This window comes from Cavia porcellus, unplaced genomic scaffold (assembly GCF_034190915.1).
Source record: "Cavia porcellus strain 051 isolate PalLab524CR breed Dunkin Hartley unplaced genomic scaffold, mCavPor4.1 scaffold_30, whole genome shotgun sequence".
In the NCBI taxonomy this organism is placed as follows: Eukaryota; Metazoa; Chordata; class Mammalia; order Rodentia; family Caviidae; genus Cavia; species Cavia porcellus.
The window spans coordinates 22,135,075-22,161,922 of record NW_026947513.1 but is presented as its reverse complement, the minus strand read 5'-3'; the positions used below and the strand labels follow the sequence as shown (position 1 = coordinate 22,161,922).

The 26,848-nt window shown below is 37.9% G+C and overlaps 1 long non-coding RNA gene across 3 annotated transcripts in view; it reads right to left on the bottom strand.

Annotated features, from left to right (window-relative positions):
* LOC111757303 (uncharacterized) overlaps window positions 1-26,848 on the bottom strand; it is a 160,597-nt gene that overhangs the window by 71,316 nt on the left and 62,433 nt on the right. Inside the window, exon 4 of one of the 3 annotated variants that reach the window (XR_002791684.2) lies at window positions 14,076-14,383. The exons of the other annotated variants lie outside the window; for them this stretch is intronic. This is a non-coding gene — a long non-coding RNA (uncharacterized LOC111757303). Of the gene's footprint in view, window positions 1-14,075; window positions 14,384-26,848 lie in introns of those variants that run through there. 3 annotated transcript variants of the gene reach the window in all.

The following is a 26,848-nucleotide window of genomic DNA, read 5'->3' as shown; positions in this document are numbered from 1 at the left end:
TAGCCCTGGGACTGCGTTTTTGACTAGCTCTTTTCCCTTTGGGTCAAGAGGATCCATCTCCCTCTGTCCGGACCTCTCTGTGATGTTTTATTCCTGTATCTGAGTTGTCTGTCTCAGGGAGCCCCTGTATTCTGCTGCTTACCAATCTGCCATCTTTAGCTCCTCCCTGCTTTCTTTCTTTTTCCTTCTTTCCCTCCCTTTCTCTTTCCTTCCTTCCTTCTTCTTTCCTTTCTTCTTTTTTGCCTATTTAAATGAATCCCTGATACAGGATAGTATGGTTTGAATGTGCCCCCCAAATTTTGTGGGTTGGAAACTTAACCCCCAATGCTGTTGGGAGGTGGAGCTTAATAAAAATTAATAAGTCATGAATGGATTAATGTCCTTGTAGGGGTGAGTTGGTTACCTCCAGAGGGGCTTATTACAAAAGCAGCTTCTTGCTGTTCCTTGCTCTCTGACTCTCTTGACCGCCTGTCTTCTGCCACAGGATGGTAGAACTTGAAAGTCCTTGCTGGAGCTATACTCTTGGACTTATCAGCCTCCAGAAATTCACTTTAAAATCTAGTTTTTCTTTTCTTTTTGCTTTTGTTAGATCTTTATTTATTTAGGGGAGTTATTTTTATTTTTTGTTTTTTGCAGTACTACAAATTGAACCCAGAGCCTTTGTACTGAGCTCTATTCCCATCCCTTTCCTAACTTTTTATTTTTTTTGAGACAGAGTCTCAATAAGTCACTAAGTTGTCAGGACTGGGTTTGAGTTTGTGCCCCTCAGCCTTTCAGACACTAGTATTGTAAGTGTGTGACACAATACCTGCCTACCTCTTTTCTTTGTGAGTCAATCAGTCTCAGACATTCTGGGATGTCAGTACAAAATAAAAACACATCAAAAATAACAGAACAAGCCCTGGTAAGGAAACATAGTAAGGAAACCTGGGTATCTTCTTAAAGAAAGGAGATGAGGGTAATGCTAGGCATGTACCGAGGATTAGATGTCATCCCTTGCAGAGAACAGTGGTTCAAAATGACAGTTGAGAACAAAAGTCAAGGGCAGGAGAAGGATCAGGGAATGGTTGCCAAGTGATCAAAACAGAAGCAGGCTTGAAATGAGAAAGGTGTGAACAATCGAAAGGGAAGTGTATCCATGTCCAGCTTGGGTGGATTCAGGAAGAAGGGGATGTGGGGAGGGGATGTGTATGCAAGCATCAGGAGCTGAAGAGACACTCCTGAACTGAGGCTGTTCCGAGAGGAAAGCCCCAGCCACCTTGATCCCAGTGTACCCCTGCCAAGCTTCTGCTCCAGAGGAGCAAACAGAGGTGATCTTAGCACAAGCCTGGGAATCTAGAGTATCACTTAGAAAAATTTGTTCTCATATCCCAGTGATGCTTGAAAAGTTCTACAGCTTTGCAATTCATGTTTATCAATCCTTGAATTCTCTGAAACCAAAGGGACAGAAAAAATCTACAGAGGTTTCCTGCTTAATGTTCTGCCTCTGAAGAAAATAAATAAACAAACTGCTCAAGACAGGGGTAGAAAACTTAGGTGACCAGGCCCTGACCAAATTGATGAAGGTGAAAGTCGACTTTTACCTACAGTTACAGCACCTTTCATGGTGTGAGGTTAATGAGCCTTCCTGATTCCTAGTATTTATTTCTGTACCTGTTCTCTCCATGAGGCCTCCCCTCAGTAAAATCCTACAGAAAAAAGACTATAAAATAAATAAATTCACTCTAAGTAGTCAAGTATTCAGAGCAGTTAATGTTAATCACTTGTAACTCTTATTAAAGATTTACTCATAGGATGGAATGGGGTAGAAAAGAGAACAGTTGCCATCTACTGAAGACACTAAATAGGCCAGTTAAAGGGAAGGTAAGAAGAAGACAGGAAATTGATTCTTCAAAACTTTTCATTGATACATATGAGAAAAGTATGCTTATCTCAAGTGTACAAGATTTTTGAAAAAGACTCAGCACCTAGAAAGAGAAACTGAGCGTCATCAGCAACATCCTGCACTCTTTCTGGTCATCACTGCACCCGAGGCAACCACTTTCCTAACTTCTAAAATCATTGATGTGTTTTGCCTGTCTCTGAACTTTATGCCAATGGGAATCACAGAGTGTATCCTTTGTGTCTGGCTTCTTCTGCTTAATGTGTTTGTGAGCTTTGTCCATTCTATCGCTTGCAGTGACAGTGATTCGTTCCCACTGCTTTATAGTATAGGAAGTCATTTTGTAAATGTCAATATTGACCCTCAGGACTGAATTCCAAGCATGCTTACAGAGAAAAATATAAACTCATCCCTAGAGTAAAATTAACTCCCTTGGCTGAAATCATTTTTATTTTGTTCATTGAGCACTGAGCTCATAATGCATTCTTTTAGACTCTCTTATTTAATTTGAAATTTACAACTGAGCTACTCTTAACATCAGGATACAGACAGATAAGTTCAAGTCACAACCCTTTCCCTCTATCAAAGGAATAAAGCCAAGCTGCTCTCCTGCTCCAATTTTATTTCTTCTATTACAAGTTACCACGCTTGAAGATACATCAACAACAGCTGCCAGCGACTCATCCTCTAGGGGACTCTTCCAGCTCAGCCAGTCATTCTGTTGTTGGCATTTGTTCACAGGTTGCAAACATCAAAAAGTGTTTGTGATCATTATCTGGACAATTTTAAGCCTTGCAAACACATATACACAAAGCCATGGCCCTCAGCTGCTCTCTAATTCCTGAGTGTGTGCTTTGTCCATTCTGCCAGCTTGACTCCCCTATATAACTTGGCCCACGTCAGATACCTAGGGAACAGTAGTATTGAACTAAAAGGTCCCCAAGTCTCACTAGACTGCAAATCATCCCTAATTTTTGCTTTAATGGCAATAACATGTAAAATAAGACAGGTGGAAGTTGGCATCAGTTTGTCTTTAGGCATCATGCCAGGTCTGGCAAAGTGGTCATGGCCAGCCTAGAAAAATTTCTGTTTACTCAGTATCTTGGAAACCAAAGGGTTTGAAACAGTAGAACATTTCCAGGACTGTGTGATAGGTATGGCTCACTACAATATCCTGTAAAATCCTCAAAGGTTTTCCAAATGGGCAGGGGGAAATAATTTCCATTTTGAATCGACTTAGTGCCCTGTGACCACACTGAGAGGCAGTGTGGGGAAGGGGAAGAGCACGGTGTTCTGAGTCAGATGCGAGGCTGAAGCTCAGTCTCGTGAGCCAGGAGACCAGTGCCCTTTAAGGACTTGATAGGCCCCAGCCCTCATCAAAGGCTGACCCTACATCATTTCATAACCAATGGATGTTTCATTCTAGTTTTATAAGCTGTTTTCATTGTCTAATGTGTGGGGAGTTTTGAACATTGGTAATTTGGTGTAAAGGGAAATATGGGGTTGTTGAGTATCTGGGCTTTAGAACACTTGGGAAGTTTTGGATCCTAGAGTATTCTTGAAAAAATATTATACACTATGTGCCCATTCTCAAGAAGCTAAATTTCTAATTCTTGACTAAATAAGTAAAAATTAACAGCATAAGAAATAATACTTATCAGAGAGGGAATCTCATATTCATTATCTCATTTGACCATTTTACCATTTTTAATGATTTTTAACTTTTAAATTGTCATAAACACTCTAAGACATACATTTCTCATTCTGTGTCCCTTGATACTTACTTTCTTCCTAGAGAAAATTGACATTAAAAGCCTGGGTCTAGATTTTCAGACTTTTTCTGTGTGTAAAAAATATAGATACAAAATTGAATCATTCTCTTCACATAATTCTGTAGCTTGCATTTTTCCCCCTTTTAATTACCTTATGGATATGCCTCCAAGCCAACAGACACAGGTAGAATTCATTCTTTAAATGAAATTCCAATGCATAGATATTTCTATTCAATAGCTCTGTTGATGGACAATAAGGTTGTTCCCAGTTTATCTTTTTGTTTGTTTATCAATAAAAGCAATGCTATAATAAATATCCTAGCACATGTGTTCTTACTGAACACTGCATTGTTTTTATTGGCCAGAATCCCACTTGATTTTCAGGTTAGAGCTAAAGTACGTTTTTCATTTTAATAGATATTGACACACATTTCTTTCTATACTCCATCTGGACTTTATATATGATGAGGTCAAGAGTATAAGGTTTGTTTTCTTCCACATGGGTGGACAGTTTTGCCCGCATCACACACTGAATAAACCAGCACTTTAAAATGCCACAAAGCCACTTTTAATATGCAATAAGGTTTCATAAACACCAGAATCTTTCTCTGGAATTTCTATTCTGTTCTTTTGATTATTTATTTTATTTAATATCAAAGACAGATGATTTTTATCACAGTGACTCTGAAGTTAATGTCTAGTAAGTTATTTATTCTTTTACATAATTTTCTTGCTTATTGTGATACCTATTCTTTCACTTGAACTTTGTCTGAAAAGCTGCCCATTTCAGTTCTGAGTGGAGTCGCAAATATGTATTTATTAACTTTGAATGAACTAAAAACTTTCTTTTTAAACCTCCAATGTCAATGACTACAACTTCCATTTATCAAATGTGATTTGTGAGTGTGTGTGTGTGTGTGTGTGTATGTGTGTACTGGGGTCAAACTCACAGCTTCGTGCTAGCCGGCAGACACACCACTGACCTAAATCCCCAGCTGAAATGTGATTTTTAAGGGATATAAATCTTGTAAAATTATTTCTAGGTATTTTAAATTTTTTCTGCTATTATAAATGTGATATTTTTTCAAGGTTCATTTTTAGTTGACTGAACTCAGGAAAAATTATAGTATTTTGTATTCGTCATATATCTGAACACATTTTCAAAAGCGCTTATCAAATACAGTAATTTTTAGTCTCTTGGGTTTGCTAAATATCCAGTCATATCATTTTCAAACACAGCAATTTAAACTGCCATTTTTAAAAAACAAGGTCTTATTATAGTCTCAAAATCATGGAGATCCTCCTGCCTGAGATTACAGGCACGTACTATCACACCTAGCCTAATTTCTTTAATATAGTATGTATTCACTTTTCTCATTTTATTGCATAGTTCTTTCAAGTCAATGTAAGTAATTGTGGTCATAGAAGGGAACCCTGTGTTTAAACAAAATAGCTTCATCATTAGATTGCTTATCATATTTGACTTTCAGAGTTTGATAGTGTTGTTGTATTTAAGAAAGGGTCTCACTAAATTGCCCCAACTAGTCTCAAGCCCAGGATTTTCCTGTTTCAGTCTCCCAAGCAGCTGGGATTACAGGCTCATATTACCACACTAGGCTAATACTTTTGTTATGTTTTAAGTAATATTTCATATATTTCCATTTTGCTTACAGTTTTGTCAAGAATAGCTATTTAAGTGTATAAAATTATAATATTGATCATTTAGTTCTGATTCTTTTAGTTTGCTATGTATTATTTCATAGATTTTCTGGTATTAAAATATTTTACAGATGGGTATGGGGGCATATCTGTAAACCGAGCTCTTTGAGAGGCTGAGGCAGGAGGATCACAGGTTCAAAGTCAGCCTGGGTAATTTAGTGAGAACTTGTCTAAAATTTTTAAAAATAACTTGATGTGAAGTTCACTAGTAGAGCACTACAAACATGCATGAGTCTCCGAGGCTCGACCTCCAGTACTGCAAAAAACAAATTGTCTAATGAATTTTTTTTTGAGGTAGGATCTCACTATGTAGTTCAGACTGGCTTTGAATTCACTACGTAGCCCAGGCTAACCTTGAACTCAGTGATCCACCTGCTTCACTGCCTCCCAAATCCTGGGTTTAGAGCTATGCATGCGCCACCACGCATGGCTTATTTAAGTAAATATTTTTAAAATGCTTACAGAAATAAGCACTGCATTAGTAGACATAGCATGCATATATATGCAAACTATATATATCACATATGCATGCTATATACATATATATATAGAGAGAGACAGAGAGAGAAAGAGAGCAAGGATTGGCAAACTAAAATTTGAGTTAGACTTTCTGCACCCATATTTATAATTGCAGTGAATATGAAATTATCAGATTGCTCTAGTTTTGAAAAATAATTGGAGGAACCCTCCTATGATCCAAAAGTATTTAAATAATGTAAAAGTTTTCAGTTTACTTTGCATAACTTAGGTATTAAAGTATTATTGTCATACATTTTAAATGTGACAAGGAGCCAATACTCCGAAAGTATGTAATTAAAGTCTAGTAGCCCAGTCAGGGACAAAGCTAGGAGTGGAACACAACTTTTGATTCTAGGCCTCATCTCATCTCTCCAGGGATGGTCCGAAATCCTGACCTATACAAAGGTGTGCAGAAACACCTGACCTAAACAAAGGCAAACAGAAGAAAGCCACCTTTGGAGAACACACAATAGAGCAGCCACAAGTCTTACAAAGAATGATTACGAGTTGCTGGGAAACTATAATAGATTTCTGTGGTGTTCGGTCTTTTGAAACGAGAAGGCCCAGATGGAGCAAACAGACCCCTGCCAGCAAGTCAAGAAGGCAGAGTCACAAGGGGCAACTGTGTTGAGAAAAAAGCAAAACAACAACAAAAAATCCTAAAGTGATGATAGTCCATTTGTACATATTCCTTTATAACTTACAAAGAATTAGTTTAGCAAGGTTAAATTATGTGACAAAGATTGTATTCTATTATCTCAGGAGTAATGGACCACTCCATAACCCTTTGAATCATATTCTTCATGTGTTTTTTATTGCACTTGTCATTCTTATTGCAATGATTTTACTTATTTGTGGTATTTTTTCTTTTCCTGCCCACCCTGCTCCCCAATAAAAATGCAGGCAAAATAATAACAGGGGCCATCCATAAACCTGGACACAGTGAGCAGAACCTCAAAACATTCATTCTAAAGAAAGGAAACAAAAGAAACATATTTGTCCTATAACTAAAAACAAAACCAAACCAAACATTTCCAACTAAAGTGACTCTGCTTGAATCCTATGTAGGAAGGACACCATTTTTCCTTCTGCTCTAGAGGACAAGATTTGTCACATTGTTTGGTCTGCTTCTCCAAATATAAAATGTGCAGTATACCCTCATCAGAGCTCTCCATATCAATCTTACACAATCACCTTATTTGACAGTGACATTCTTTTTAGAGGCAAATCAGTGTGAACTCTCAATATCCCAAATTAGATCAAGCACACAAGTTCAAATGAGTTGGCCATTAATTACTTACCATCACTGGCCTAAGTTTGAAACCACCAGATCTAATTTTTCACTGGGCTGACATCCTGAAAGGCACCATTTGTCAGGAGACCGCCCTTGTATTTTTTTCTTTTTCTTCCATTGTTTCATTGAATTAACCCAAGCAATATTAAATAAGTTGCTAAATACAGATATTAGTTCATTTGTAGCTCATTATTACAGGTGAATGGTGCGGTAAATGAAGCACCCCTGCAACCTTTCTGGGTTTTTTTAAGCTTTTGTGATGTTCTCCAGGTAAACCCCATGCATAATGTAAGAGTGGCAGTGTTGTTTGCATAATAAGCTATTTTCTACCACAGAAGCAGAAACATTTTATCGCTCTAGAGAAAGCTCAAATTATGAATACATTTTCATATAAGTTGATTTATGTGAAAATTACAAATAAATGCAGAGCCCGGCTGCAAGTGAATTGTTTGTTCCCAGTTCAAGGAGTGGTGTTATTTGAAATTAAAAAAGAAAACAACCCTACCACATACTGCTAGGAGAAATATTTTTAGTTATTCAGGCGGAAGCATACACAATGAGATCCAAGAAGAAAGATGCTGCCTGGCCGGCAATAGGGTCTGAGGTTACCAAAGCTAAAACAAAGTTGTTTGTTGATTGAAAAAAATGCATATATGCATATATTGCATGACATAGTATTTTTCCTTGAACTTGGACCACATAGATTCATGATGAACTCCATTTCTTTGATTAGTCAAAGGAGGTTGAAAAAACAAATGCATCTCCACTGTCACCTCTGTACATATAAAAGCGGAATATGGGCTAAGGACATGAAAATGAATTCTTATAGGACCCAAAGCTTCCCAGACACCTCCAAGGTTCTTAAAGTGAGATGCAAGATCTTAATTCCAACAAAATTGTCTCTGAGCCATTAAGATGTGTTGTAAAAGCCAGGCATGGTGGCTCACGCCTGTAATCCCAGCACTCGGGAGGCTGAGGCAGGAGGACTGTTGTGAGTTTGAGACCAGCTTGGGCTACAAAGTGAGCTCAAAGTCAGCCTGAACTGCACAGTGAGATCCTGTCTCAAAAAGACCAATAAATAAATAAAAAAATTAAAAAAAGATGTGTTGTAAAACCAGAGGTAAATATGGTGCAAATGAATCAGCCTTTAGATCTGAGACCTGGTCCCTGCTCGTGGTCCCAGATTCAGGTGTTAAATGCATAGGCAAGGGTCTCTGCCACACCCTGCCTGCTGGGTTTTTTGTTTTGTTTTATTTTTAACCTACTTTCAGGTTCTGGGTTGATGCTGTGCTTTCCTTCCAGTGTTAGGACAACAGTGTTCATGGCAGATAAAAACATACAATGTTGAGTAAAACACTGTCTTACTACATTGTCTTGGATTTTCCCATTTAGCATCTCAGTGGAGAGGATAATATAGCCCTCCTTACCGGTAGCATTTGGACTTTACTGCAAATATGGTCCATTGGGACATAAAACTCAGGAATCTGAAGCTGAAGATCTGTCTATGTCACTTCCTTTTTTACTAATCTGATTCGTAAGTACAAATAGGCCAAGAATAAGCACAGTGCTCTCGATGAAAACAAAATGCTAAAATAGCTCATATGCCTTGTTAATTCAGAAAAAAATTAAAAGATCTTTAAAGTACAAATACTCTATGATGCCACTTATACAAGGTACCTAAAATCTAGAAATTCATAGAGATGGAAAGTAGGATGGTGGCTGGCAAGATCAGGAGGACAGGGAAATGAGAATTATATTTTAATGATACAGTTTCATTTTAGCAAAATAAGAGTCTGTGGATGGATGGTGGTGATACCTACACAAGAATGGAATGAATCTACTAATATCACTGAATTACATGTTTTAAAATGGTTAAATTGGTTTTGTTCTGCTTCATGTTTGTTTTTGCTTTTTTGGTTTGTTTTGTTTTGGTAGCATTAAAGATTGAACTACATCCCAGGCTCTTTTTTTTTAAATTTTCTATTTTCAGAAGGATATTGTTTAGTTGCCCAAGATGAGCTCAAACTTGTGCTTCTCTTGCCTCAGCCTCCTAGAATACTTGGATAATAGGTGTGTGTTAACATAGTCAGCTAAACTTTATGTTTTGTGCATTTTATCACATACAAAAAAGAAGAAAGGAGATTTATTGGGTTGTATTTGGAGGGGACTATACTTTTTAAAGTACGTTTTACAAATATCAGATTTTCAATATTTTTCTTTTTTTAGTTTAGTTTTTGTTTTGTTTTGAGTTTGAGACAGGGTCTTGCTATGTAATCGAGGCTGGTCTTGACCTCACTATGTAACCCAGGCTAGCCTTAAACTCAGAGGGATTCTTCTACACCAGCCTTCTGAGTGCAGGGATTACAGATTTGTGCTACCATATCAGGCTTATTTTCAAATTTTAATAGAACAATTATTGTGCCATGGATTTGTTAGCAGCTAAGCAGGTCATTTTTAAGAACTATGCTTCACAAAACACACTCTTGTTCCTTTAAGTGATAGCAAATGTGCCTTGTACTGTACAAGTTTTATAGATCAAGCCCTCTGAAGAAATTTATAAGAAAGCAGCCAAAATTGTTGTCATCTTGCCTCACCCCTTTTGCATGACTTAGAATGAACTTTGCTCATTATAATACTAAAGTCTCTGGAGGTGTAGTTCACTGTGAAGAGCTAGGTTTACTCCCCACTACAAAAACAAAGAACAAAAAGCAAAAAAAAATCATGATGTTGAACATGCCAAGAATAGGCACCTGTACATTTGATGAGTCTTTCTTGCGTTAATATGTGTGAGCCTCTTTAAGAAAAGCCCTTGCTTTGTTTGCTTAAGAAGATACTACCTTGAGAATCATATTTACTGTGCTCCTTGTTGCAATCTTTTATCTCCTGATTGTGTTTACTTGCTTGGAACTCGCAAAGGGGATGGAACACACATGTGTTCAGTACACATTCAACACTATTAGCATCTACTGTATCCCAGTGTTCTGATATATTCTAGAGACTCGGCATTTATTACACAAGACATGTGCCCTGCTCTGATAGAGTTGAGTGCTGGGAGAAGGTAAGTATAAAAATCCATTACAATGTTTGAGGCCTTGGAAAGAAAAATGATAGCTGTCCAAGACCCTTTCAAGCTGTCTGTTCTTCTAACCTTACCTGATGGATCAGAAAAGGATTTCCTCTGGTGTTATATCTCACCATAATCTTGTATTGTATACTCAACATATATGAAATTTTACCCTGACTAACTTTGTTCATATTTGAGGACAAGATGTTCATAGGTCACAAGTCCATCTCTTTTTTTTTAAATTTTAAAGATAGTAAAATTCACCAAAGCAAAAAAGAACAAAGCCAATCAAAACAATGCAGCAAAATTGGTACAGAACTTCAAAGCAGGAGACCAGGAAAACAATAATAGCTACTGTAGTTTATCTTGTTATTTTCACAATAGTTGTCCATTCCATCAGGTATAGCAAAATCAAACCAAAAACAAAACAGAATAAAACCAATCAAAACAGAATATTGAATAAAGCAAAATAATCAGAACAAAGCAAAACAGTGAGAAAAACATTGGACTTCAAAGAAGATAGACGGAAATCCCCCGTATTTGCAATGTTGCATACTGTCATCCTTCCAAAAGATGCTCAGATTGCCAGTGCCAGGCCTGCAAAATCGACCAAACAACGCAAGCATTTAGTTGCTTTATGTACTTTAGTTGCTATCAGCTCAGCCTGTGCTCTGAACTAGCCAGTTGCTTATGGCAGTGGTGGTGGGAAGACACGGATTTTGATTCTCAGCCCACGGGTGGCGCTATCTAACTTTTCCCTCCCTGGAACCCACGCAGCTTGCGTGGCTTACCAGAATGGCTGATTTTTTGTGGCTTCTCCCAGTCCCAGCACCCACAAGTCCATCTTTATGTAGACCACCAAAATGGGTTGGATTAAGATGGCTACTACAGTGACCCCAGACAACCACTACCTTCATTACAGCCATCTGCATGTTAGGTGACATCCCATGACAGATGACAGTTGCCATGACCACCACCACAAAGGACCATAAAACGAGCGAAAAGAAGTGGCACCCAAATTCTCTTAAATCTCAATCAATTCTCAGAAAAGTCATGACTCTTCTCCTTCATTGGATTATCTCTCCTCCCCCCAGTTCTTTTATCCTACATCCATAACCTCTCTTCCCACTTCTATTCTTGGTCAAGAATGAGTTTCCTTCAACATCCAGCAGGGGCCCAGGCTTATTATTGGCTGCACAATCCTAAGAGAAGAAAAGGACCTAGTCCTTTCAAAAACTGGAAATAGAGGAGGCACTGACGCTAAAACGTGAAGGATGAGGGAAAGTCTAGTAGGGGAGAAACTTCTGAGAGAGCTGAGTGCCGAAATTCTCAGTGTACTGTCTCCCCACAAAGGAAATTTGGATCTCAAATGCCTGGCACTGGGAAGTTTCCTGAAGATTCACAAAGAAGACAAATGTCTCTTGATTTAGTTCCAAATACCAAAGGGAATCGGGCCTAAATTCTAGGTCAAGGTCAACGGTAGAAGAAATGGCAGGTTACTTTATTTCACTTTACTTGTAGTAATGGGGATTGAACCTTGGGCATGCCAAGCAAACGCTCTGTACTGAGCTATTTCCCCATCCCTTTTATTTTTTACTCAGAGAAGAGTTTCGCTAAGATGCCCAGACTGGCCTCAGACTTGTGACTCTTTTCTCTGCCTTCTGAGTAGCAGCTATTACAGGTGTGTGCCACTGCAGCTGACGGAGATGGCATTGTAATATTCTGCTTTATCTTTCCTTTCCAAACCTCTCAGTTGACATACACTAAATAGCAATTCCCTAAGGCTCAATAAGGTCCTTTCATAAAATTACAAGAAATTCTAAGAAGGAAAAAAGGTTAGATAAAAGTGTGTCATTAGCAATGTAATAGTATATTGCATATTTTTAACTGTGTTTCTATACCTGCTTTTCTACCAAACACTCACTTGATCATAGACCTACAGCAATTTTTCATCATTTGCAGTGTTTGCATTATTCCCCAAAATGGCATGTTTAGAAGCAATATGCCTCTCAATTCTTTCTCCCTCTTTATTCTCTCCCTCTTTTTCTTCCCCCCATCCTTCTCTCTCCTGTCTCTCCTAAACTATAAACTTCCAAAAGTAAGGTCTAGTGTTGATTTATTCTGTAATGTATATTCTCTCAGTATTTCCTATGGCATCATAGACATCTGATGAATATTTCTTAACTGAATCCCTCCTCAGTCCCAGTTTCCAAAATCCCTGTCAGGTACTACTGTGTAGCCTGTTTCATATATAAATATCAAATACTATGGCTTTGGGAATCAGATGAATCCAGGCTTCAATCCTGGCTTTGCCTTTTACTAAAATACAACTTTAAGTCAATTACATTAAGACTTCCAATGTCAATGTCCATTTCTGTGAAATGGGAATAATAATAAATTCTCCCTTATGTTAAAGAGGCAAACACATGCTATATATGAATGGCACATAAAGACGCTGTGATAGTGTACAGGTGATTAGCTCATTTTATATATGATGACAACACAGCCCAACAAGATGCAGGAACTTCCCTAAGGGTATAACTTCGTCAGTTTCCTACACTTAATCTGAAGGAAATAAAAAGCATGAATAGTTGAATAACAAAGATTGGGGCTAAATTCTAGTTTCTTAAGTGAGCATGAAGTTCCCTTTTCTGAGAGAGTCTAAAAATCAAACACACAGAATAATGTGAAATAAACCAGGAGTGCTTCTTGAGCTTTAATTTATGTATAAATCACCTATAGATTTTATTAAAATACAGATTCAGACTCACTGAGTAGGGCCTGAGATTCTGCATGCCTAACAGATACTTTTCCATGTTCTTGTAGTCAGCAGATCATGCTTCTGAGTAGAAAAGATTTAAAGCATTATTATTATTGCTTTAATATTATTACTTAATAATAATATTAAATAATATTAATATTTAATTAAATAATATTAATATTTAATTAAATAAATTAAATAATATTATTATTTAATATTTAATATTATTGCTTTATTATTGTATTATTGAGCCTTCCCGCTCCAGAAGTCATACTATTTTCATGAGAATGTAGAAGTAACTCATTTCTCACTCTATACAATAATTTTCCTTAACTGCTCTGATTTTTCTCTCAATGTCTTTTAAATTCTGGAATCACTCTTTGAGTCCGATAATGAGCGTGATACACCCATTTGAATCCCGACCCCGGAGCGACTGTGCACAACATCTTTCAGCTCAGGGGCGCCAGGTTGCTTGTTGCTACCACAGCTTTTCTCCTCTCCCATCTGTCAGGTCAGCTGACTGGATTCACATCAAAGTCAATTTAAATTCATTTTGTACAATTTCAACAGATTCTATTTCAAAAGGCTCTGCTAACTTCAAAAATAATATTCATTACCTGGTCGTTGAAGGAAACTGCTCTCAGGATATTGTACCCTGCCATCCTCTAATTTGGTAATTCTATCAGGAAAAGCAATTAAGTTTGTCTGACATGACTTGTTTTTATAAATCCATGATGCTTACTGCTCTTAATTTAATTCTCCTCTTACCACTTATAATTTCATTCTCATCTGACAGTTCATATTTTCTCTCCGAATAATTTTTCCCCTTATATCACTAATCACAGAAAGCACAGTGAATAACATCAGGCTTTGGGAAGGAAAGAGACTGGAATATGACAAGTGCTGCACAGGCTTACCAAGGGGAGTGAGGAACCTTTTCTTTATGGTTTCTGCAGCCCCTAGAACAGTGCTTGGCACATAGATGGTGTTTAATAAATATTTGGTATGAGGCATCATGACAGGCACCACAGGAATGCACCACATGTCACTTTTATTTATTTATTTACTTATTTATTTTGGTACTAGGGATTTTTTTTTGGTCTTTTTCCTTTTTATCAGTACCAGGGATCGAACTCATGACTGCCTACTTGCAAGGCAGGCATTTATGCCGCTGAGCTAAATCCCCAGCCCCGGTACTAGGGATTGAGCTCACAACCTCACACTTGCCAGGCAAGTGCTTATGCCATTGAGCTAAACCTCCAGCCACATGTCACTTTCAAATAATGTTTTTCTTCTTCTCCTTCATCTTTTACTATTCCTCCATCTTCTTTTTGTCCTTCTTTTTCTTCTTCTCCTCCATCTTCTTTTTCTCCTTTTTTGAGGGAGAGAGGAAAGGAGAAAGGGAGGGAGAGAGAGAGATAAAGGGAGGGGGAGATACAGAGAGGCAGAAGAAGAGGAGGAAGAGGAGAGGAAAGGAGAAAGAATAAGTTGCTCAGGCAGAACTCAAATTTACCATTTTTCTGTCTCAGCTTTGCAAGTAGCTTCGCTTACAGGTAAGCAACACAACAGCTTAACGACATAATGATGAAGCAATCTGAAGGGAAAAAATGGCTCTATAATTCCACCAAATAGGAATCTATAATTTACTTTATTTTCAATTCCAGAAAAACTTCCATTTGAAACACTCTTGGCAGTTTCTGTCCCATTGACTGGAGACCTCTACTGCCTATGATTATATGTAAGGTACAGTGGCACAAATGAGGATATGTATGTCAACCACCTTAGAGATTTTTTAGTCAAGGAAGGTGGCAGGTAAGAGAAGTCATTTGATGAGGATAGAAAGAAGGATGAGGGGCTGGGGATTTAGCTCAGCAGCATAAGCGCCTGCCTTGCAAGCAGGCAGTCGTGAGTTTGATCCCTGGTACCGATAAAAAAAAAAAAAGGAAAAAAAAAGAAGGATGAGCTGGAGTTGGAGGATAAAGAGGTATGAATATTTTTATACAGAAAGAAGAGTCTTTGCAAAGCCATAAATGTGTGGTATATTGAAGGAAGCATAGAAATTTCTTGAGATGAACATGGATTTCAAATAGTCAAAGTTGTATTTGACTTTGAAAAGAAGCTAATCCTGGAAGACCTTGTATAGAAACTCCACTAATAGACAGTAGGATTAATCAAAGGAGAAAGATAATAAAATGTATAGTGTGAGAAAAATTAATGACTGGAGTAATTTAAAGGCTGAATTTGATGGGGACAAGACTAGAAGTGAGAAGATGAGAGACTATTCTCAGCAGTCTAGGTGAATGCTAACAAGGTTTTGGAGCAACCAGCAGGAGCAGAACAGCTGCCAAGCATGATGTGCTGACCAAGTGGCAACCTAGAGCCCATAATTTTCAAGCTCTGTCTCACTGAATTCATAGAGTAAGAGCAAGAGAGGAGAAAATACTTGACAGACATATAAATATCCATAGCCAAGCACTGGATATGATGATAAATGGGATGTAGGATGATCTTTCTGTTTTAGGGCTTGTAGATGGCAGTGCCTTTTATCACTTAAGAAAAGTCTTGTGGAAATGTTTTCAAGGCTCTAGGTTAATTTTAGATATAGCGAGTTTGAGGGTTTTGTAAAAACTGCAAGTAGAAACGTATAACTGAAAAAATGAATAAGCGCCATCTGGGGTAGGAGACAGCTTTGGAAACTCCCCGTATACAAATAAAAGTAGGAATGGGAGGCATGGGAAGAACAGTATGCAGAGGAAAAGAGCAACCAAAACAGAAGTCAAAACATGAATATTCCACAGGTGGGCCGAGAAAGAAGCTTGGAAAGAATATTAGAGAAGTAGGAGAAGACAGCATGGAGACAGGAGAAGAAAGATTTTTAAAGAATGGAAAAGTCATCAGGATCAAGTGCTGCTCAAGTTATATTCATTTACTTTATTTTAGGGAAAAAGGCATCATTTATTAAGTAATTCTTACTGAAATTGTTCTTGCCATAAAAATGGCAACAGTTCGATGAAAAAAAAACACCTCTTAATCCGAAGGTATTAAGGAACATCTAGTTCTTCAGATAAGCCACCTGTCATAAGTAACTCAGCTTAAGATGTACCACCAGGAGAGGACATTGAAGTATCATGAAAATATAAAGAAAATCACCACTGGTGACTTGCTTAGCATGAATCTGATCCGGCCCACAGATCAATCCGTGGGATGTACCTGGAGGGGGAACGGGGATGAAATAGAGACAATGGGGAGACAGAGAGATGGAGACAAGATGAGGATTCCAATCAAGTCTCATTTATTCAGGAAGTGATCACATTTTTTATAGGCCAAAGGCGGGCTGGTGGGACAGGAAGAGGCTAAGGGGATGAATACAACAGGGTCATTGTCACGTCTGGGTATATGACGTAAGCAGGAGAGGATTATGGTTAATGTAGGCAGACGCATCATATGTCCATAGGAGAGATGCGAGGAGGCAGCAATGGGACGGTCGTGCCGCTCTCTACATGAATTGGTGGAATGTGAGAGTTGAGTGGAAGCACTGGACTTCCTAAATAATAAAAATATGTATTTAGAGAATAAATGACCAATAAACACAAAAATGCTCAATATCATTAACTATGATGGAAATTCAAACCAAAACTACAATGAGATATCACTTCATAGCTATTCAGATGGTTATTATCAAAAGAACAGGAAGTAACAACTATTTTCAAAGACATAGAGAAATTAGAACACTTGAGCATTGTTTATGGAAATACAAGTCATGAAAAACTGTACAGCAATTCCTAAAATACTAAACATACAATTGACAAATAATGCATCAGTTTCACTTTGGGTATCTAAAAAAATTGAAGGTAAAGACTTATATAAGTGATGCAATCCCAGTGCTACTATTGGAACAGCTAAAGGTCCGGTGCTCCTGCTGCAGTGCCACAATTCATGCAGCTGTGACTGAGCTGCCTGAACTACTGCTGTTTTGACTCACTGGAACCACATTCATACCAAGGTCAGGGGTTGTTAGGCCCAACAGAGTGCCAAGTTGACGGGAGACCTGCATTGACCTGCAGTGAGTGTCGGAAATAAAATCCTCCCATGGAAAAGTGTTGCACATCTTGGAACCAGGCAAGACTGGCAAGAACAAGGAACAGCAGTGGCTTCAGTCAGTAGTTCCCTTCCCAGACAGGACAGGTGGGTTGTCCTTGGGGTCACACCCCTGGCTGAGGCCTAATAAGTAATCCCAAGCCAATTCCTTATGCGCACGGTGCACACTAACACAGTGAAGGCCTCAGCAGGTTGACTGACCTGGAGGAGAGGGGCCAGCATTCACCACCCCTGTTTGCATCACAACAGTACACTGGAGGGGGCAGGATCACTTAGCCAATGTGCTCCAGAAAAGCCACAGCCAACAAACAAAGAGACTGGGGCCTCCTATATACTCCTGTATGGAAGAAACAAAAAATATGAGAAGAGGAAGCAACAAGAAATAGTTCCCAGCCCCCAACCCTGAGAACATTGATCCAGGGAAGGTGAATACAAAAGAGATTGAGGACAGCAAACGTGCAATATCAGACACGACATCACTGAACATAAAGAGATATAGTAAGGACCTCATAGATGAGTTCAAAAGTGAAATATTTAACCAAGTAAAGTAAGATATAAATAGATTAATAAAAGAAATGCTAAGCACCTCTCAAGAAGATACAGATGGAAGAATGGAGGAGCACAAAAAAAGGAGAGAAACATTTGATGAATAATATAAAGAAAACATAGAATATATGAAGCAGATTAGAAGAGATTACCAGGAAATTAAAAATTCCATGGAAAGCTGGCAAAACTGCTTGAAAGAAAATAAGGATAGACTATCAAAACTTGAAGACAGGTTTGTAATGTGTGATCATGAAAAAAAATTTCTTAAAAATAACAAGGAAATAAGCAGTAACAATACAAAGGCTAGAAGACAACAAGAGGATCTATAACTTAAGAATAAAGAATGTGAATGACGAAGCAGGGGTACAAACAATGGAACTACAAAGGTTATTCACAGAAATAATTAAGGAAAACTTCCCAAGCATAGGAAAAGGAAATGATATTCAGATGTATGAGGCATACAGAACTCCAGCCAACTACAACCAAAACAGAACTACACCCAGGCATATAATAATCAAGATCCCAGAAATTCAATATAAAAACAATATTAAAAGCTGTCAGAGACAAGAAACATTACTTATAAAGCAAACCCATCAAAATCACAGCAGACTTCTCGACACAGACCATCAAATCAAGAAGAGCTTAGAGTGAAGTATTCCAAGCCCTGAAAGAAAATAACCTCCAGCCCAGATTGATGTACCCTGAAAAACTGTCTCTAGAAATTAATGGAGAAACAAGTTGTTTCCAAGACAAAGAGAAACTGGGGGAATTCACAACCATCAATGCAACTCTACAGAGAATACTGAAGGACATTATAGAGAGAGGAAAAAGTGCCAGGATTCCAGGAACAGTGGCAGAGAGGCCTCAATGAATGGAGCAGAAAGCAAAATGAAGAAGACTAACAGATAACTAATGGCAGAAAAACAGTACAACAGAAATGAGGCAGAGAAGGTTGGCTATAATCTCTAATATAGATGACCCTGATACACTAAATAAAAAAAAAGAGAATCACAGACAGAGTATTTCTTTATAGAAAATATAATTAACCTGAAAAAGGGTATATGGACCAAAAATCAAATATACGAAAACAATGCTCTATGTGACAGGGAACCAGAGAGTAATAGGGGCAACTAGACCAGCATTTGTGCATAGGTTGGAAAGACAAGCTTTAATAGGCAAATGAATACAACTAGAGGTCAAGTCCAGAAGGGAGAAGGTTCGGAACTAGTCTAACTTAGTTAAAGTGCCCCCCCAATTTAAAACCAAGGATATTGGTGAAACCCAAAAATGTACCTTTGTGCCTTTGTGTTCTAGGAACAGAATACTCTGGCACTCTTCCAGGGAAGATCAGTCCCAAATGGCAGCAAAACAGGAAAATCCCTTAAACTGATAATATAAGCCAATGACATATATGTAGGTGCTCTTAACAGTATTATTCATTAGAGCCAAACACTGGCAGAAGCCCAAAGAGCCACGTAGCAACAAAATGGTAAATGAAGTGCAATATATTCATACAATGAAACACTACTGAGTAATGAAAAAACCAATTATGCCCACATTTAATAATATAGATGAACAAAAGAAAATAGATGCAAAAGAAACTAGGCAGATCATATGATTACGTATATAAAATTCCAAACAGGCAAAACTAACATATTGAACACAGAGACATTATGAACAGAGAGATTACCTCTTACATTAGCTTTGTATCACCATAACAAAATAGCCAAGATAATCAACTTCTAAGAAGGAAAGATTTATTTTGGATCATGTTTCAGTCCACAGTCACTTGACCCTACTAGCTTTGGGCCTGTGGCCAGGCAGTATATCATGCTGGGGAGTGTGTAGTGGAGGAAGCCTATTCATATCATGGTCACAACACAAAGAGAAAGAAAGGAAGGTGGTGGGATTGTATTATCAGCTTCAAGGACACACCTCCAGTGACCTAACTTCCCTCAACTAGAATTATCCCTTAGTAAAGGTTCTATCAATTCTCAATTACACCATGGACTGGGGACCAAACCTTTAATATATCAGCTTTTGGGAGACATTCAACATCCAAATTATAGGACCTCTGTTAAGGAGGAAAAGAAGTTAGAAATCTCTGGTTCAATGTGGGATTAGCTCAGTAACACAAACCCCTGCCTGGCAAGCACAAGGTTGTGTGTTGTGTGTGTTTGAGGGAGAAAGAGAAAGAGACAGAGATAGACAGAGACAGAGACAGAGAGAGATATTTTGTTTTTTTATATTATTTTTTGACTCGTGTTCATAGATGAGTTTATTTTGTAATAATTCATTGAGCTGAACATTTATGACATGTACTTTTCAGTATGTATACTTCAATATACATGGTTTCTTTAAAAAAAACAAATTGTAAATAAAGCAAAACAAAAAAAGAAAAGAAAGCTAACCCAAAGCAAAAGAAAAATGTACAATTGAATCAGACATTTTGACTTCTTAAATGTTTATAAGGGCCCCTATGTACTAGAGAAACAAGTCCAAATTACTTAGCAGAAGGTCAAAACTGCTAAGAGTAATACATCTTCTCTTCATTTGCCTAACATTAATGCCCTACTAAGCCAAGATAAGAAGACAGATGCCATCACCTATGTGGCAAAGCTCTGTCACTTCAGTGGGCAAATGGTCTCCCTGTATTAAACCACAGTTGCTGCTTTTGGTTCACATATCAATCACTGGCCTAGGCATTTGTACCATTTTTTTGTAAAGTTTATCCATTTACAGTCTATAAAATTCAATAACTATAACACAAGTCAGCAGGATTACTGTATATAGATACCCAAAATTTGCTTTAGAAGTCCTATATCTTTACGTGGAGAGGTGAGGGTCTCCTTTGCTATTTCTGGGGTTGAGGTCTACACAGTTTATTGTTGAAAGGGTTAAATAATCATACATGATCATCATAGACACACATGATGATGAAAAAACTAAAATCAAGATCATGGAAGCAGTGGTTACAAGCATATCTTCCCAATCCCCCTGCTTCAACAATCTGGTGTGCTACTAGGAGTTCACAATTTTGCCCGGAATTGTGGGATCGCTCAGCCTTTGGGTAGGCAACAGGACCATCACAGACTTCCAGCTAGCTCTGACCCAGGCAGCCTTAGTAATGACTCTGCAAAGCATAATTTAAGCACAGTGGCCTGTGAGCATGCCCTTCATGGTCCCTAAAAGGGATTTACTTGCTCAGTCTGAATATACTGACCATAGACAAGGAGAGGCTTTACCACCTGAGACATCTATCTTAGCAATCAGTATCAGAGTACATGCTGCCCACTCTGAAAATGGGGCCAAAGAATCATTGCTGAAGTAGTTCACATTTCAGATGCCCAAACAGCACAGTGTGTCTCCCTGGTTCTGCTGCAAGATGGAGAAGGTGTAAGTGGAAAGAGATTGGACAAGATCGCCTGTAAATGTAGTTCTGGTGATGTCCAGAGCCTCTTTATTCACATTCACTAAAATAATTCCTTCTGGTTACAAGATAAGTATCCCCATAACCTTGGAGATTGCCAAGGTCTCTTTTCACCTCTTGTCAGCTGTAGTTCTCAATATAAATATGAAATGGAAACATATATAACACTTTGAGATAAGGGGGAAATATCTGGAACTACTCAGGATCTATTTCTCTCCCTTCTAGAATAAGATGTGCTATAACATTTCAGCTCCAAAAGTCATGCCATCCCCAGGTATAAAACCCACTGATCCCAGCAATCTAGGGGGCTGAGGCAAAAGAATTGCATGGAGCTTAACCTAGGCAACTTAGTGCCTTAGCAAGACCGTGTCTCAAAAAAGAGTGGTGGAGGAGAGACAGTTCCCGGAGATGCTGCTCAACGTGAAGGCCTGGGTTCGGTTCTCAGTAACAAAACACAGAGAGAGACAGGGAGGGAGGGAAGGAGGGAAAGACTGAACAGATTGCTTTGAGCTCTTTTCAGCTGTATTGTGATACGAGACAAATGAAATGCTATCTCCCTTATGCATGTTCCTAAACTTAGTGGGCCTTGCTAATAGTGGATACTGGGTCGTACTGTCCCTTGTTGCCTACCTATAAGTAAGAAGAGTGTTATGGTTACTTTGTGTAATTACTCTGTCTCAACAGACTTGGCAAAGAGTAGAAATTACAACCCAGGATGAAACCGGCTAAAGTGACCACCAGTGCACAATAAATCTGCTTCATACTTATGGGGTTGATGCACCCTTTCAGAAAACAGCCACACAGTTGGATGACCATGCTAACAAAGTGCACACATCCTGCAAAATAAAGCTTTAACATATTTAAAACTATTTATTATGAAGACGTTCAAGTGAGTTAGAAGTCATTGCGCATTTACACCGTGGTAAATTTTACACATGTTACATTTGTGAATGAATATATAAAAAGAGCTATTAGAGACTTTCTTCACTATTTAAACAATTACAAAATTTTGGAAGACCGTAAAATGGCTTTAATATTTTTTTCAGTATGGGAAGATTGAATCCAGGGACTGTACATGGAGCTATATCTTTGATCTCCCACCCCAACCCCCCCTTTTTTTGTTTGTTTGTTTGCAACTTTTTTGTAACAAGATCTCACTATTTGCTAAGTTTCCCAGGCTGGGCTCAAACTTGCCATCTTCCTGCCTCAGCCTCTCAGACTGCTAATATTACAAACGTGTGCCACCATGTCCAGCTTGGTATTAAATTTTTTAACTATGAATTTCTGTTTTTCTGAGAAAGTAATGAGCTTTTACATTTCTAATATTAATATTAAATTTTTAATCACAGTTTCTTGGCCACGAAGACTATGAAGAATTTGAAGAAGGCTTGTGTGATGATGCATACCTGTAATCTCACCACTTGTGAGGTTGAGGTTCTACCCAAATATTATCATTTTCAATGTCTGCTTTAGTGTTCAAAATAATGGGACACATTAGTTAAAGAACTGCTGATGCAGAAAGACAGGAAAAATTGTTATGGAATTCTTCTTCTTTTTTTTAAAGTATACCCATAACAGTTAACATAGATCCTCAACTGAAGGCTTCAGGACAGTGGATATCAGTTAAGCCCTAAGGGTCAGCTCTACATAAACATAGCAGCCAGGATGTTCCAACAGACTCTAGTCCTTGTCCAGATGTCATATATGGAGATTTGAACTTCAGAGCACAACAGACCCCAGAAATCTGTAAATCCTCTCTTGTCCTTTACTTATACTGTGATTCTATACTAGCCATCATAACCTTTTGGTCTTTTTCTTGATATCACTTAAATTCTCAGTATAGAAATCAAAAGTCATCAAACAATATAAAAAGTCATCCATATACCATACCTGATAGAAAGATTTTGCTATAAGATGGATCTTACACACACCAGAGCATATGCACTGCCTTTATCATTTAGAAAATATGGAATGAGATAAATAATGGCTACAGTGCAGGGTTCTAGTCTTAGTGGATGATTGCACTCATTAGGGAAAATTAATTCACTTCTAATTTAAGTTTTTTCTTAGTATAAACTGGGAATGGAGTAGGGAACCTAAGTGATCTCTGATGATCTTCTCAATTATAAATTTTAATCAATATTATATTCCAAATATAACTTTGTTTTGCTTTATTGTTCCACATATATACAATGAACATAGAAGTGACCTCTCTCTGTGCAGGGTGATTGTTTATTTGACATTTCCTAAGCATAACCCCTGTGTCAGACTCTGTATATTTGGACTCAAATAACTCAAACTGTAATAGAACAAAGTAGAAAATGACATGGTTAATTATGGCCCAAAGAGGTCCTTGAAGGACCCAAAAGGCACTAAAGTAACTTTTAGTTTATATGAAAAATAAAGATGTAGAAAATAAAATGAATGGTGAGCAACAAAGAAATGCAATAATTTCTCTCCCTGACTACAAATCCTATAGCAACACAGCAATAGAATGGCCTTTACTATTTTACTTTTACTGTTTACTATTAGGCTATTTTGTGTGCCCATATTAAAAAGTAGGATAGACAGGAAGTAGCTATGTCATGACCTAGGATTTCCCCAAAGAGACAGGAAATGAGAGACTGGAGTTTGAACAAATGATGATCAGTAACATCAACAGGAGAGATGCCACTTGTTTTACCTGTAACAAACTAAGGGGGTTCGTGAGAACTTAGTAATGAAACACCTGGAATGTGTGTGTGGGGGTCACTAAAGGCATATACACATGCTAAAAAAGACCATATTGACCAACTTGGTTAAGAGAATACAGGATCAGTAACTGAAGATAAGTTTTGCTAAGGTCACCCAAGAATTCCAGTGCCACTATCCATCTTAAGGTATCACATTGTATCTTCTGTTCATTTATCAACTTAATATAATTATAGAATAAAATGTTGCCATAATAATGTTTGTTCAATATGCCAGGCAAACTCAGCAATGCTGTGAAAAGGGCATTGTCTCCTGGCAATGTTCTTCAAAACAAATGACTTAGGAAATTCTTGAACAATGAATAGAAAGAGGAGAAATAAGACCTCATTTCCTGCAGTCATGGGATTCAAAGGCTAACAAGTGCATGGATATGGACACAATTATTCATGCGAAAACATCACGATGATCAAATGGATAACTTAAGTAAAACAATGCTGTAAACTATCAATCACAATACACGACACATATGAAGCACATTAGTATTAGTAATGGCAGTAGTGCTATTGTCACAGAGCAATTTCTGATTTGGATGAACTTCCCTATAATGAAGTGGTATATTCTTTCTCTGTGATCATTGGAGTAGCATCTAAATAGTGTTTATTTCTAAAAATCATTATTCTCTGCATGTCTATGTTTGTCACTCAGCTGTGCATTAATGTTTTAACCAAGCCTTATAATACCAGTTCAGTCAGTAATATAATCCTCCACTTATTCCCCCCATTTTGAATGTCTCTTTTTTGTTTAATGCTCTGCTTTCACACAGAACTTGTCAATGGTTTGGATGCTTTCTACTGGGCCTTATCAGAGATCATGCTTATTGGAACTCTCTGTATTTTATAGCTTCCATCTCATTAATGCCAACACTAATTTGTGGTCCTATCCAATATCACCCCCATAAGATTTGCATGAATACACACTGGATTTCAATCTGCCATTCAACAAGCATGAAGTCCTTTATGTTCATTACCAGCCAATCAAAGAGCGCCAGATTCTTTTGTCTGCAATTTTTTCATAGTGAAATCATTTTATTATTATCCCAAAGCAATTTCCTATTATTACCCCAAAGCAGTTTCCTGGTGAGAAATACTAGGAAAAACTTAACAATAACAGCTCTTCCTCCTCTTTTTTAGTTGTAACCAAATACAACTATTTCAACCTGGAAACTCCAGTTCAAACTGATGTGTCAACTTGTTTGCTAAATCCTCTATTCCTAAAATAGCTCTTACTCAGGACTATTTTATAGTATATTATAAAATGGACTATTTTATCACCCTTCAAGGAGCAAAAGGACTACTTTATGCTGTAGCAGAAAATCAAACCAAGTTGACAAACCCAAGTGATCTGGTAGACCCAATGCCACTTGTGCCAAAATGACCTCATTTTCAGTGTCTACAGTTTTCTCCTCCACAATACTAGGGCCTGGGATCATTATCATGGAATTCTTCTGTGTTTAATTTACATGGTTAACTGATTTCTCTTTTACATCATTTCAAACCCATGCATCATTACCAAAAGTATTCCAGTCTGCTATAATGTTCTGCATCTCCTATTCCAACAAATGCATTGTCCTTCAAGTTCCTCATGTAATTTTCTGTTCTTCAACAAATTTCAATTGCAAACTTGGTTCACAGAGGCTTGTCTGTCCATATTCTGAGATAAATTAACTTGGTAGGACAAATGTTAGTAAATAAAGGGAAATAACAAATGGCAGAGGATCTCATTCAACAAAAAGGTGTGGTAATCTTCAAGAGGGGTACTTTTTAGTGCTGTTTTTAGTGATGAAAAAAAGCTGACTCTTTTCTCACATGATAAAGACCTGGGAACTACTTCCTTCTCTCCCACTGAGACCTGGGTTTTCACATGTTGTTTTTTCTAGGAATTGAACTCTGAGAAAATGACTTGCGTGCAGAGCTCTGTTAAAGACTACTCAGGATTCAGCAGCTATGGAGAAGATGGAAAAAGCCAGGAATGGGCAGAGGGAGAAACTGGGCTATGGTATAATCACATTAAACTCAAGCCAGCACCACAGAGAGGCCTACCGCAGGAGTAGCCCTCTAGAGTTGCTCCCAGTTTAGAAAAAGAGATCAGGCATTTTTACCTCAACAGGGACCAGTCAAGGAGGGTTAACCTTGGCCAAGAATGTTCTCCCTCCAGAGAGAATAATTCCCAGAGAGAGACATCAGCCAACGATCCTCCAGCCATTAAGAGGGTAAGTCCTTTAGTCCTGCAGGGTGAGTGTGAGGGATGCTGCCCAGCTTGCCACCACATGCCAGCCCTTTATTTTATGAAATACCCAATCAACCACCTTGTGCTCAAACTCTACAAGATCTTTCACCACAGTCACTTAAATCTTGTTTGATGGATGGCACCAATCTGCTTGACTGCTTACTGTTTATCAGTTTTAAAATATGTATTCACTGCTATTTTCATGAAGCACAAAACTCAATTACTTGTGGCATAGGCAAAAGAAGGGAAATTTGTTTTTTTCCTCAGGTTAGCTACTTCTGTGTCTAAAAGTAACACTTCAGCCGCAGAACTTTGCTTCTTCAGCAATATAACATGGATAAAGGTATTTACCTTCCTAATAGGAGTATAAAATGAAACCATGTACATGAACCACTGTATAAACAATAAAATGCTACCCAGAGTTGGTAACATTTGGCAGAGTATATGCTCAAAAATATGTATGCTGAATGGCTATATGAACATAATTACAACTTCCTCCCAATTGCAGCAAGTCTATGGCCCCTGGCTTCCTTCCAGCACAATGCCAGTCTGGGTCACTCAATCTAGCAACTTGTAAAATTCAAGTGAGATTTACTGTGACGTGAGGACCAACCCTCACAGCACAGCAGGAATTGTGCCTATCCTGCATCACAGCTTTCATACTGAAAACCATAAGATGTCTCCAGGAGTCACTTATATCATTGCCTAATTGAGCCTAAAAATAGCTCTTTATTAAATTATGCCTAAAAATGTTTTGTAATACGTATCCTCTAAAATTCAAGTGCT